At 45.4% G+C, this 14,469-nt stretch overlaps 1 non-coding gene across 1 annotated transcript; it reads left to right on the plus strand.

Annotated features, from left to right (window-relative positions):
* Window positions 1–14,396: 14,396 nt before the first annotated feature.
* TRNAA-AGC lies at window positions 14,397–14,469 on the plus strand. The gene has a single exon. It is a non-coding gene; the product is annotated as a tRNA-Ala (tRNA).

The following is a 14,469-nucleotide window of genomic DNA, read 5'->3' on the forward strand; positions in this document are numbered from 1 at the left end:
ACGAACCTATCAACGGAACGGGGTGGGGCTTGGTTGGAACATGTTTCCTCTAAGGCTGTGTCTCTCAAACTTTTTTTTTATTTTTAACTCCTGCACACTAAACTAAGCAAATGGCACATTATAATTGAAGTTATAAAATTACAAAACCAACAACAAAATTGAGAATTATTTATTTAAAGTTCTTAAAAGCTATGTATGATTAAATGTAACAGCGGGATAGAATAGAATTGCTAATCAATGCAATGGATGAGCTTGGTTTGAGTACAAACTAATTCAAAATGCGGCTCTATAGTCAACAAGCAAACACATATTTCATCATCCGCCATCTGCAGTTCTCTTTTTTTTTTAATTTAATTTCTGTCAGAGCTGAAAATCCAAGTTCGCAAAGATTAAGATCCAAACTAACAAAGCCTTGATTGCTTTGTTGCTCAAGATAATTACTACATAAAAAATAAAATTACTTTCCATGAATTTTCAAGGACCAATCATGTCAAAAAATGATGCTTGTCTGGGCGGTTGTATCCTTACGCAGACACTCATAACATTGACAGACTCTTGCTATGCAATGAACATGTCATCAATTCTAATGTGCAAAAAATAACCCGGAAATGTGAAAAATCAATAATGTTATAACAAACACTTTCACTAGAAATATGAATGGGATGTCACAAAAAGTCAGTGCTGCTATAGTTCTAATAAGGGGAGTCTCAGATAACTGGAGGAAAAAGCCTCAGATTGGAACCCTTCCACCACCACAATGGTGGTCCAAGGTGGTCGGGCGAGCACCTCACTGGCAAAAAACCTCCAGACCAGCTCCCAATAGTAGTAAACTTAAAGCAGGACTGTGGTGCAAAGATAGAGGATAATTTCCACTTATCTATTAGATTGATCGGTACACCTCAACCCATGTAGCACTTACACTTAATGATTCAGGGAGCTGAAATATGGAAGGACGCTGTAACAAATCTGATACAAAATCAGTAGTAAACCCAAACCCAGTTTGCCAGCCGTGAGAAGCCATCAATCCAAACTCCTAAATATATAGCAAAAAATAACCCGGAAATGTGAAAAATCAATAATGTTATAACAAACACTTTCACTAGACTGCTTTAAGTTTACTACTATTGGGAGCTGGTCTGGAGGTTTTTTGCCAGTGAGGTGCTCGCCCGACCACCTTGGACCACCATTGTGGTGGTGGAAGGGTTCCAATCTGAGGCTTTTTCCTCCAGTTATTTGAGACTCCCCTTATTGGAACTATAGCAGCACTGACTTTTTGTGACATCCCATTCACAATCTATTCTAATGTGTACATATGAAGGGAATTTTTTAAAATAAAGTAAAATTCTGGAATCTCTCGTGACACACCCAGAATCTCTTTGGGGCACATCACTGTGCCCTGGCACACAATTTGACAGACACTGCTCTAAAGACTGAGGGAAGATTCTCAAAACTTTAAATGGTCCCCTTATTCTCAGTCTTTCACTGTGCTCTCTTTCTCTACCCCTTCTATACTGTATTTACCCCCTATATCTACCCTTTATTTCCCCTTCCTTCATTATCTCCCTCATTTCTGTCTACCCTCCCCCCTCAAATAGCTGCTCATTTCTTTCCACTCTCGTCAGCATTAGAGAATGATACGGGGACAAATTTTTCCCATCCCCACAGGAACTCATTTTCCCATCCTTGCAAGCTCTGGCCTCATCTGCACAAGCCTCAAACACTTTAAAATCATAAATGTTTGAGGCTTGTGCAGTTAAGGTAGAGCTTACAAGAACCGGACAGTGACAAAACTCACAGGGACAGGATGAGGAAATTGAGTTCCTGCAGGGACAAATTTGTCCCTGTGTCATTCTCTAATCAGCATCTACCCCCTCTCCCCCTTTCCATCCAGCATCTCCACACTCTCCCCTTCCACCAGTATATCTCTCCTCTGTTTATTCCCCCTTCCATACAATCTGCCCCCTCTAGCCTTTCACTTCCCCCTTCCATCATCTCTTCCTCCTGTTTCTCCTCTCTTCCATCCATGTTTCTGTCTTCCTCTTTCTATACAGCTTATTTCCCCTCCCCTTTCCATCCAGCATCTCCTTTCTCCTCTTCCATCAATATTTCCATCCATATGCCACCCCCACCTTCAAGTTTAAATACCTAGAAACATATTGTCTGAATTTCTCAGCAAAGATTCCTTTTCCTACCATAGTAAAATGCAGTCCATCATTACAATATAGGCTTTTATTTTTCCATGTGTTGTCCCATCCTCTTGTGTACCTAAATCCTTCTCTAGGTTTTGGGCCACCTATTGAAGTTCTCAGTATTTTGTAATATTTCCTCTCCCTTTCCATAAGTAGTAAGTACATATGAAAAGGCTATAGTCTTTACAAATGGTTTTAACCCCTCCCCCAGCTCCTGAAAACCTTTTTGCACTCCAAATGAGGTATTTCTTGGCTAAGTCATTTGTCAGCAGGTGGATAACTACATCAGTGTTAGTTTCTTCTTTAATAATGGTCAGCATTTTCTGAGTACTCTTGGTAGCTGAGGATCCTGGAAGACATTCCAATATTTTGGGCTTCTTGAACTGCATTCCAAGGTTAATGCCCCTGATGATGGAATCCCCTAGCAGCAATAATTTTCCTGACTGAGCTTGAGCTTTTTTATTTCACTGGTTTTTTAGTTCCACCTCGGTTATTTTTACAGAAGCATCATAATGCACTAATGAAGCAAAGGAATTCTATAGGGACAACAATTTTGAGGGTGGGTGGTTTTGTGTCACACATCTTAATCTGGGTTGTTTTAATCTTTGAGGCAATGGTGGTAAATTGGTATGATTCTGTGGAGTGATGGAAGCTGCTTTAATTGAGCTCCTATTTAATACCATCAAGCTGAAGACAGATGGGACAAGTCTTAAACCTCCAGATGGTGCAGTATTCTCCCCAGAAATTTTTTCCAGCTGGGTGGCATGAAAAAGAAGCCGGGTAGGGCGGGACGGGGAAATTTGGTGGTGGGGAAAATTAAATGTGTAGTATTTTTATTAGTTAATTATTATTAATTATTTTCCAATGCTCTATATGACTTCCTTTTTTAAGGTTTGACACTTGTGCCAGAATATTTTTATTAAATTTAAGAAGTATCCAATTCTAGAAGTGAATAATTAGATATTTGCCCTCTTTCAAATGGTATAGAGGTTTAAAAAAGGGAAATACGTTAATGACATCATTAGGTTCAATCTAGCCATGTATTTCTGCGTGGATTTAAACAACTGAAAAAAGAGATAAATATAGCTCATCCAGCCATACAAAAACGGCTCTACACCTCTAATAATGTTTTGATCATTAGGTTCCTTCCTGAGGTCTCACTGAGGATATGAAATAGATGTGATCCCCACTTCCAGACCTCTTTCACATAATTTATGGAGAGGTGTTACTAAGCCTTGAAGGAGATCTCTGTGATTGCACTACAGCAAAATAAAAAAAGTAGCAGATAAAGATCATAGTGAGAGCTAGGGCAAAACAGTTTAGGTAAAGATGCAGGTAATAATTAGGAATATATTAAAAATATTTTATTTTTATTTGCTTATAATGTCATTTGAAAGCTGCTTACAACTTTAATTTAATTATTTATAATGGGGGGGGGGACACACAACACTTACGTCAACAGTAAAGTTAGAATAGGGTCATTAAATCCAGTGGCATACCTAGTATACATGACAGCCAGTGCTGATCATTTTTTAACAACCCTCTCCTCTATATAAAAAAGTTCAGTGTTCTCCCCAGAAATTTTTTCTAGCCGGGTGGCATTAAAAAGTAGCTGGGTGGGGCGGGATGGGGAAATTTGGTGGTGGGGAAAATTAACCCCCTCTTTTACTAAGGTGCACTAGCATTTTTAGTGCGTGCAAATCCCTGCGCTACACGGGAAAACTAACGCCAGCTCAATGCTGGCATTAGCATCTAGCGCATGTGGCAATTCTGTGCGCACTAAGCGCACACTAAAACCACTATTGCAACTTAGTAAAAGGAGCCCTAAATGTGTACTATTTTTATTAGTTAATTATTATTATTATTTTCTAATGCTCATTATGACTTCCTTTTTTAAGGTTTGACACTTGTGCCAGACTATTTTTACTAAATTTAAGCAGTATTTGCCCTCTTTCAAATGGTATAGAAGTTAAAAAAAAGGGACAGGCGTTAATGAAGTCATTAGGTTCAATCTAGCCATTTATTTCTGCATGAATTTAAACAACTAAAAAAAAAGATAAATATAGCTCATCCAGTCATACAAGAAATGGCTCTAAAGCAGGGGTGCCCACACTTTTTGGGCTTGCGAGCTACTTTTAAAATAACCAAGTCAAAATGATCTACCAACAATAAAATTAAAAAAAAAACACAAAGCACACTGTATGCAGAGAAAATGTTAATTATCATTTCTATTCCACGGGTTTTCAAATAGGTCAAGGCAGACGATTCTATTCAATGCCATCTCAGGAACAACTATACAAAAATAGACAAATATACCCCCTCCCTTTTTACTAAATCGCAATAGTGGTTTTTAGCGCAGGGAGCTGCGCTGAATGCCCTCTCTCTGCCCTGCGCTGCTCATAGGCTCCCTGCGCTAAAAACCGTTATTGTGGTTTAGTAAAAGGGGGCCATAGTGCAAAATATAGACAGCAGATATAAATTCTCAAAACGGACACATTTTGATCACTAAATTGAGAATAAAATCATTTTTCCTACCTTTTTGTCTGGTGATTTCATGAGTCTCTGGTTGCACTTCCTTCTTCTGACTGTAAATCCAATATTTGTTTTCTTTCTGCCCCTCCCCTTTTCTTTCTGTCTCTTTCCCCCCTGACCCCCCAAGCCATCGCACCAATTTCTCCACTTCCCTGATTCTTTCCCTACCCCCTAAGCCACCATGCTGATTTCTCCCTGCTGCTTCCACGAGCCAGGCCAGGCATGTACAAGTGCTGGACTCACAAGACTTCACCTCTGACATCAATTCTAACATCAGAGAGGAAGTTCCAGGCCAGCCAGGCAGCGATTGGCTGGCCCAGAACTTCCTCTCTGACGTCAGAATTGACATCGGAGATGAAGTCTTGTGAGTCCAGCGCTTGTACGCGCCTGGCCTGGCTTGGGGAGGCAGGAAGAAAAAGATTGCAAAGGCAACGCCATCAACTCACATTGCCTTTGCGATCTACTCGTCGATCGCGATCGACCATTTGGGCACCCCTGCTGTTATGGCATCCTGTCCTGACCTGAGGAAAGGGGTTTAGTCCCCAAAAAACTGCCTTATTTCCATTTCCTATTTATAAACTAATCAATAGTTACCATACTACTTGATTCTACATAAAGCAACAAAAAAAAAAATTTTCTACCTTTTGTCATTTCTGCTTTAATCATTTTCTCTTCGCTCTCTTCTTTCTATTTAGCATTTGTCCTCGCTGCCTTTCATGCAACAACTGTCCTCTCTTTGCCCCTTCCACCCAGCCTCTGCCCTCTCTCTCTCTACCCCTTCCATCTACTGTCCACCCTCTCTCTGCCCCTTGCATCCACTGTCCACCCTCTCTGCCCTTTCCATCCAGTGTCCACCCTCTCTGTTCCATATGGAATCTTCCCTCTTTCTATGTCCCTTCAATAAACTTTATATCCTGTGCCCTTTCTCTCCTTTGTACATGATTCATTTCAGCTTCACCCCCTCCCCTATGCTCTGGCATCTCTCTCTTCTCATTTCCTTCCTTCCTTCCCACTCCACCCCATGGTCTGGCATCTCTATCTCCTTCCCTTCTCTCCCCCTAAGCCCTGGAATCTCCCTCCTATCTCTCCCTCTCCCTCCTTCTCTGGCACCTCCTCTCCTTTCTTTCCCTCTGGTCTGGCATTTTGTCTCCTTTCGTTTCCCTTCCTTCCCCCATGCCCTGGCATCTCTCCCCTCTCCTTCCATCTCCTCCTCCCACTCCATTATCTAGCATTATATATCTAGATTTCCAAAAAGCCTTCGACAAGGTGCCCCATGAGCGCTTACTGAAGAAACTGTGGAGTCACGGGGTGGAAGGGGGACGTGCACAGATGGATCAAAAATTGGCTGGCGGACAGGAAACAAAGGGTAGGAGTAAAGGGGCACTACTCTGACTGAATAGGGGTCACAAGTGGTGCTCCGCAAGGGTCAGTGTTGGGACCACTGCTGTTCAATATATTTATTAATGATCTAGAAACGGGGACAAAGTGCAAAGTTATCAAGTTCGCGGATGACACAAAACTCTCCAGCAGGGTCAGAACTGTTGAGGAATGCAAAGAACTGCAGAGCGACCTGAACAAACTGAGTGAGTGGGCAAAAAAATGGCAGATGAGCTTCAATGTGGAGAAATGTAAGGTCTTGCACATAGGGAAGGGGAACTCCATGTACAGCTACGCAATGGGAGGGAGGGTACTCGGGGAAGGCAGCCAAGAAAAAGATCTGGGGATATTGGTGGATAACACAATGAAGCCGGCGGCGCAATGTGCAGCGACCTCAAAAAAAGCGAACAGAATGTTGGGCATTATCAAGAAAGGTATCACTACCAGAACGAAGGAAGTTATCCTACCACTGTATCGAGCAATGGTGCGCCCACATCTGGAATACTGCGTCCAATACTGGTCGCCATACCTCAAGAAGGACATGGCAATACTCGAGAGGGTCCAGAGGAGGGCAACGAGGATGATAAAGGGTATGGAGAACCTTTCATATGCCGAACGGTTAGACAGGCTGGGGCTCTTTACCCTGGAGAAGCGGAGACTAAGAGGGGACATGATAGAGACTTATAAAATCATGAAAGGCATAGAGAAGGTGGAGAGGGACAGATTCTTTAGACTAGCAGGGCCAACTAAAACAAGAGGTCATTCAGAAAAACTGAGAGGAGACAGATTCATAACGAATGCAAGGAAGTTCTTCTTCACTCAGAGGGTGGTGGACACCTGGAACGCGCTTCCCGGAGAGGTGATAAGACAGAGTACAATTCTGGGGTTCAAAAAGGGACTGGATGACTTCCTGGAAGTGAAGGGGATTACAGGGTACAGATAGAGGTTTACCTTACAGGACATTGAGCGAATAGGGTATGGATATTTTAGGTTAGGTAGGGAACACTTTCAGGTCATGGACCTGGGGGGCCGCCACGGGAGCGGACTGCCGGGCACGATGGACCCCTGGTCTGACCCGGTAGAGGCAATTCTTATGTTCTTACGTTATCTCTTCTCCTTCCTTTCTCTCCTTCCTTCCTTTCACCTGGTCTGGCATCTGCTCCCTCCCCCATATGCCCTGACATCTCTCCCCCCCCCCCCCATGGTCTGGTAGCTCCTTTCCTTTCCTTCACTCCCATGGTCTTGGTATTTCTTTCCTCTCCTCTCCCTTCTCTGGTCTTCCTTCTCCCCTCCCCAATTTGGTGCAGCAGCAGCAGCATTTCTCTTCCCATCCCTCCCATCGGCAGAGTTGCAAGCTTCCCTCCATCGCTGACCTATCTTCCATAGGTCAGCGACAAAGGGAAGCATACAACTTGTTGCTCTTCCTTGCTTCGGGCCTTCCTCGTTGCTGGGTCCTGCCTTCGCGGAAATAGAAAGTAGGCAGGACCCAGCAGCGAGGAAGGCCCGAAGCAAGTAAAAGCAGCAAGTTGTAAGCTTCCCAATGTCATTGACCTGTCTCCTGCCTTAGCCCGTAGCGAACTCATGCTTCAGGGCTCTAAGGTGTTCATGCTGGCTTCCCTTCTCTTCTCCTCCCCACCCCCCGGGACATAACTTCCCGTTTCGGAGGGAAGAGAAGGGAACCTTAGAGCCCCGAAGCATGAGTTCGCTACGAGCTAAGGTGGGAAATCTCCAAGTCGGTGAGAGGTGGTTTTTGGGGGGGGTTTTAATGTTGAGCAGCGGCAGGATTCGCGATAGATGGCAGCTGGGCAGTCATCTAAATTAGCTGCATGGCCTGCCCGGCTAAAAGGCTCTAGGAAGAACACTGCATATAGAATGTCCCCTTTATTTTTCTTTCTTTCTTTCCTGTGGATTTCCTTTTTTTACCCATTGAGGAGCAAGCTTCTAAGAACATAAGAATAGCCTTACTGGGTCAGACCAATGGTCCATCTAGCCCAGTAGCCCATCTTCACAAGCCTTATTAGCTGGAATCAGAGCCTACAAACAGCCTTAAACACCATTGCCACTATTCAGACATTTATTCCTAATACAACACGCAAAAAGTCCTGGTATCACAGCAGTCTTCACCTCCTGAAACATCAGTACAGAGTGAGTTTGGCATAAGCAACATAATTCCTCTGATCTATAAGCCTGTAGAAACCTTCAAAAGGAATATAATAAATCATTAATATCAAGACTCACTTCTTATCTTCCATTGTGCAATTTGTTTCCCTCAGCTGATGTTTTAGGGAATCACTTTCTCAATAAAGTTACTAAACTTAGACATTCATTTTTACCAACAAATTCTTCAACAGATACGAAACCATGTAGTAGTTCAGTCTCCATCATTTACTACTTCTACCTCATGAACCTTGCCCCTATCAAACTGGTCATCTTTCTCACTTGAGTCTCTGGATAAATTATCCAAAATCCTCTCTTTAATGAGAAGTACAACTTGTTCTTTAGATCCGGTCCCTTCCTCATGTTTAAAACTGTCTGTTCACAGCCTTTTGCCACTTGTTTTAAATTTGATTAATGTTAGTTTATCATTAGATGTGTAAAAAAGCCCTTGTCCATCCAATCTTCAAATCCAACTCTGGAGATCATTCTGACCCTAATAACTATAGATCTATCTCCAATTTGTGCTCTCTTTCCAAGTTGACTGAAAGAGCATTTTTTTTGAACAATTATCATAATTCGCTGATCGAACTCATGCTCCACATCCATGACAAGCAGCCTTTTGGAAAGACCAGCGACTGCTATTATTGCCCTCCTGAATGAAGTTCATGTCATCTTTGAATCGGCAGAGTTGCAAGCTTCCCTCCATCGCTGACCTATCTTCCATAGGTCAGCGACAGAGGGAAGCTTACAACTTACTCCTCTTTCCTTGCTTCGGGCCTTCCTCGTTGCCGGGTCCTGCCTTCGCGGAAATAGAAAGTAGCCAGGACCCGGCAGTGAGGAAGGCCCGAAGCAAGTTGTAAGCTTCCATTCATCGTTGACCAGTCTCCTGCCTTAGCCCGTAGCAAACTCATGCTTCGGGGTTCTAAGGTGTGCGTGCCGGCTTCCCTTCTCTTCCCACCCCCCCCCCAGGACGTAACTTCCGGTATCTGAGGGAAGAGAGGGGAAGCCGGCATGCATACCTTAAAGCCCCGAAGCATGAGTTCGCTATGGGCTAAGGTGCCAAATCTCCAGCCGATGAGAGGTGGGGTTTTTTAAAAACACATTGAGCAGCGGCGGCAGCTGCAGGATTCGCGATGGATGGCAGCCGGGTGGTCATCTAAATTAGCCGGGTGGACCACCTGGCTGAAAGGCCCTAGGGAGAACACTGTGGTGTGTCTTGGAACTAAAGCATCACAGTTATTACACTGAATAAAAGTCATCTTTATTGGTTGGAATGAGTATTGACTGAGGAGTATTCTTGATTATTGGGTTGTTTATGTGATTCAAACTCTGGGGTGGGAGGGATTATAAGTTAAAATTAGTCAAATTCCCCACCAAACAGTACTGGAAGAGGGGCAAGCCCTCACAACAATCAAATTCTGCTGGAATCTAATTTTTCTCCTATACATCCAAATATCCCCAATAAATGTAAATTTAGCAATAAACCAGCTGCAAATCTAAATCTGCTATCTATCTAGGTCTGTCGATGGAAAGTAAACCTTACAGAGCTAGTCTACAGTTCAAGAAACCAAGTTAGGGAAGTTTAGAATAATTAGCAGCATGAAAGACTAGAGTCTGTTTGAAAAGGCTATCCCCTCTGGTATCAGAGTTAGCCAGAAAGGGAGATACAATTTTTTTTAATTACTGTTTTTAGGGCAGGAGAGGTCTAGGTTTGAAAACAGAGCAATACACCACAATATAGATATAGAGTCAGTACAGTTTAACTAAGCAATTAAAGTTTATAGAATAGATATCAGGCAGCAAAACCTATAACAGTGAGATATGTCTCCCCCCTTCCCCCCCAACCACCCTTCTCACCAATAACCAGACCAGGTTATTTCTTCTTGGTAGAAATAACCGCAGCTCTGTTTATTAACAACCAATTAATTTAAACACACTCACATAACAGAACTGTTTGCTGAGCTACACATTAAACCATTACCAATAATATTCGGCCCTTGACCCTGCCATGCCAGCAAGGATCTGGGGGTGGCATGTTCCAACATGCCCCTTTAACCAAAGCCACCAGAACCCAGGCACGGCTCCCTGCTGGCCCCCCGCTCATCTCCTGATGAGTCCCACCATACAGTAGCTCGGGATAACTGCCACAAGGCCTGTACCAAATTGGCCTCCGCCCAATAAACCAGAGCTTCAACTACACCCCCACGACAGCAAGGTGAGACTCATAACAAGTGGCAAAGTCATCTAGCAGTAAGTCCCACCCCACCGCGCAAACAATCCCCCACAAGTCACATCCACCCAAGTATGCCGGATCTGCACCCCTCCCATGCTAACCATACACTTTCCCACCTGTTGATTAATTTTTGCCAACCCTTGAGTCCATCTGCACAACTCCAATCTGCGCGGTCGCGGTATGATATCCGACCACACCAGCTGCGAATAAGGGAACCAGTCCAGCACCAGCCACAAATCATCTTTGATATGGTCTATGAGCTGTTTGACCATCAGAGAGTCCACATCGTTACCGCCAAGATGGATCAACAGGAGATCTGGCCGATGTGGTTTGTTACGCAGGCTAGCCATCAGAGGAAGGAGCCGATGCCAGCGCATACCTCGCTGCCCCCACCAGGATACACGCACTCCACTGCTCTCCAAGCCCAAATGCAAGCCACCCGGGCGAGTGACCGCTCGCTCACCGGCCCAATGTACAAATGAGTGGCCCACAATCCAAACCGAACAGGCACGGGATATGGAGTCTGCAAAACAAAGTACAAACTAAACCCAGCCGCCCCAAAACCCAGGTCTCTGTTAGTGAAACAAGGTGCTCCTACCTAGGCTATGCCCCCCCCCCCGAAACCATTCTCTGTACACCCCATCCTGCCTCCCCCCAACTTTCAACATACCGCTTCTTCCGCCCCCAACTCTTATCAAACCCTCCCAACCACCCAAGAAGACCGATCCACAGTCCGTATATATCCCTGATAGGCTCCCGAGGGCCAGCGCCCCAAATGTCGAATGCCCTCATCTGACAAGCCAGTGGCCCCTATCCTAAAAGAATGGGTCCCATAACGGGAAGGCACTTCCTCACATCTCCCAAGAGCCAACCTCAGAACAGCCAGAAACTGGTATCTCAGGAGAAGAGAACCGTCCTCATAGATTAATAAGGGCCCCCCCCCTCCTGTGGGTGCACCACAAGGAAGTTACGCATCAAGGTGACTGGACACGAAGAGCTACCCGGGATATGATGGAGATCCACCAAATGGTCTCCACCACTCTGATCAGTTTTGGATCACTCCCAAAAAACCCACAATCAGCTACCAGAGAAACAAATCTGCCTACACAACAACCTCTGCACCAACAACTCACCCACCTGCAATGCCCTAAAAACACCACGAAGAATGCTGCCTGAAAGAGCTGCCCCTCAAAGGGGGAGCGAATTATCCCTGGCAGCATGTCCAGCAGGTGCATCAACAATTCGTGTGTGATGGCCAATCAGCCATCCAGCTGCCATAGCACTAAACGCCCCATGGTGACTAGCATGCGCCGCAATAAAAACCCACATGAGGGGCAGTCCCACCTGAATGCTCTACTAAAAAAGGCAAACCCAGCCAGATGCCCCAAAACCGTGCTCCGGGAATCCCTCGCTCTTAAAGCTGTCAGCACATAGTCCGCCAACATCTCCGGGACTCAGCCCTTAGTCTCTAGAAAGGTGGCCACCAACCGGAAGCCTGCGCAGTAATGTATCCAAGTCGATGGAGCTACCGACATGCGGAGCATCTCCCAGATTCTGTCCCAACCAGGTTCCATAAAGATTCAGGCATCGGTGAACCTTCCAGTCATGTTCCTGGTGCAAGATGCCAAAAACTGCAGAAAACAAAAGCGAGACAAAGCATCAGCTATTAAGTTCTTCGCCCCAGGGACATGCTGCGCGTGAACATAGAGGTTCAACCTCAAGCAACGCAACACCAATTCCCGAACCAGCGCATTAACCAATAAACAGCGTGCATTCTGCCTGTTCATTCAACTCCCTGGTTGTCACAGCAAAAAACGATCTGCCTATTGCACAACCGCACAGGCCAAAGGTTGCATTCCACTACCAGTGGGAACAATTCCAGGAGCATAATATTACGCATGATACCCTGTGCATACCAGATCTCCGGCCAGCAAGCCACGCATCACTCTCCCTAACAGTAAAGTCCAAAGCCGATTCCCCCCCCCCTCCCGCAGCATCGGAAAACAACTTTAAGTCAAAGTTAGCCACCTCTGGGGCTTGTATCCGGAGTGTGCCATTAAACCCTCGCAAAAAGGTCTCCCACATACCCAAATCGGCATGCATACCCGCAGACAGTTTGACAAAATGCCGCTTATCAAGAATGCCCAAAGTAGCTCCCGCAAGACGCCGCATAAATGCTCTACCCATGGGAAGCACCCAACAGGCAAAATTCAGCGACTCCAAAAGAGACTGCACAGTCGTCAGTGTCACCTTCCACGACCGGAGAACTTGCTGAATCAAACCAGACATCTGGCCCACTTTCCCCTCCAGAAGCTGGGTAACCATCTCCACAGTATCTATCTCTATGCCCAGGAATGTAAGCACCTGCACCGGCCCCTCCGATTTGTCCTCTGCAAGGAGGGCACCAAACTCCTCCACCATGTGCTTAAAAGTACTCTTCAGCCGAGCGCACTCATCAGAGCTTGGGTTGCCAATGAAAAGGAAATTGTCTAAATAGTGCACCACCGAGTCCAAGTGGGATTGCGAGACCGTAACCCAATGGAGGAATGAACTGAAAAGCTCAAAGTAGGAGCACAAGATGGAGCACCCCAAAGGCAAACACCGATCGAAATAGAAACTCCCCTCAAAGCGGAAGCCCAACAGTGGGTACGAATCAGGATGTACTGGCAGGAGGCGAAAATGTCCTTTGCCAACAAGGCCCCCTTGCCCGCCCTCAACACCAGGCACAACGCACCATCAAATGAGGCGTACCATACCAAGCAAAGATCCACCGGGATGCCATTGTTAACCGACGCCCCTACTGGCCGAGACAGATTGTGGATCAGCTGAAACTTCCCTGGCTCCTTTTTGGGAATCACAGCCAAGAGTGATATGATCATAGTCGAAAAGGGGCGATCCCAGAATGGCCCCACGATATGCCCCAATGCAATTTCCCCTTCCAATTTGGCCTGCATGACTATCTTCAAGTGTTGCACCAACGACGCATTTTGCACCCTACATTCCCGCACTTCCCCCTGTAAAGGAATAGTAAACGCTTCCCCAAACCCCCGCTTGAGCATCGCAGCCACTGCACAGTCCCCATAGCACTGGAGCCATAGGCGAAGAGCCTCCACATGCACTGGCATGGACAGTTGACCCTCTGCCTTCCGCCTTACTCGGCCTGGGCTGAGCTCCCCCCCCCCTTTCTTGGGGCATTTAAGGACCATATGCGGTTGGCCACAGAGGTAGCAGGCTTGCCGGAATCTACAATCAGTGAAGGCGCAGCCCGCCTGGTTAAACCGCCAACACATACCAGTCCCCCCACCGGCAAAACTGATGTCATCAGTGATGCAGCGCACGCACCTGGCCAGGAGAAGGTCGCAAAGCACCCTGTCTACATTGCTGCGATGCTGCTGTTTGTTACAAGGTACAGTATTTCGGTCTCACAGTCGGTGGGAGAGATGGAAGTTTCGGTGGGTGGATGTGAGGCGGCAGCAGCGGAAGAAGGACAGTAAATAAAAATAAAGCAGGGAAATCAGAGCTCAGAGGAAGTTACCCATATAAAGCTTTATTTTAAATGCAGAAATTAAAAAAAAAAAAAAAGCATAGAATATTTTCTTATTTTTCTTTTGTTTAGAATTCTCTCAGGAGTAAAAAAAAACTAGCTAATAACATATTGCTGATCAAGGGATAGAATGGATCAGCAAACACGAAACAGAGTTGCATTTTAGTACCAGCTGTTGTGCTTCCTGTCTTCTCCCTTATCAACACATGCCACACTCAGTAAATTAATAGCTTCCAAGTTTGTTCTGTTTAACAAAATCCCTCTACAAGGCTGGATCTGGAAAAGAGATGGTTTTACAGATAAAGCAAGTAGCTTGCCCTTAGCAAAGCATCTGTTTTCCTCTCCCCACTTCAGCAAGCAGCCAGGGGAATTAGCTCAAATGGTAGAGCGCTCGCTTAGCATGCGAGAGGTAGTGGGATCGATGCCCACATTCTCCA

The sequence above is a fragment of the Geotrypetes seraphini genome, chromosome 2 (genome assembly GCF_902459505.1).
Source record: "Geotrypetes seraphini chromosome 2, aGeoSer1.1, whole genome shotgun sequence".
Lineage (NCBI taxonomy): Eukaryota > Metazoa > Chordata > Amphibia > Gymnophiona > Dermophiidae > Geotrypetes > Geotrypetes seraphini.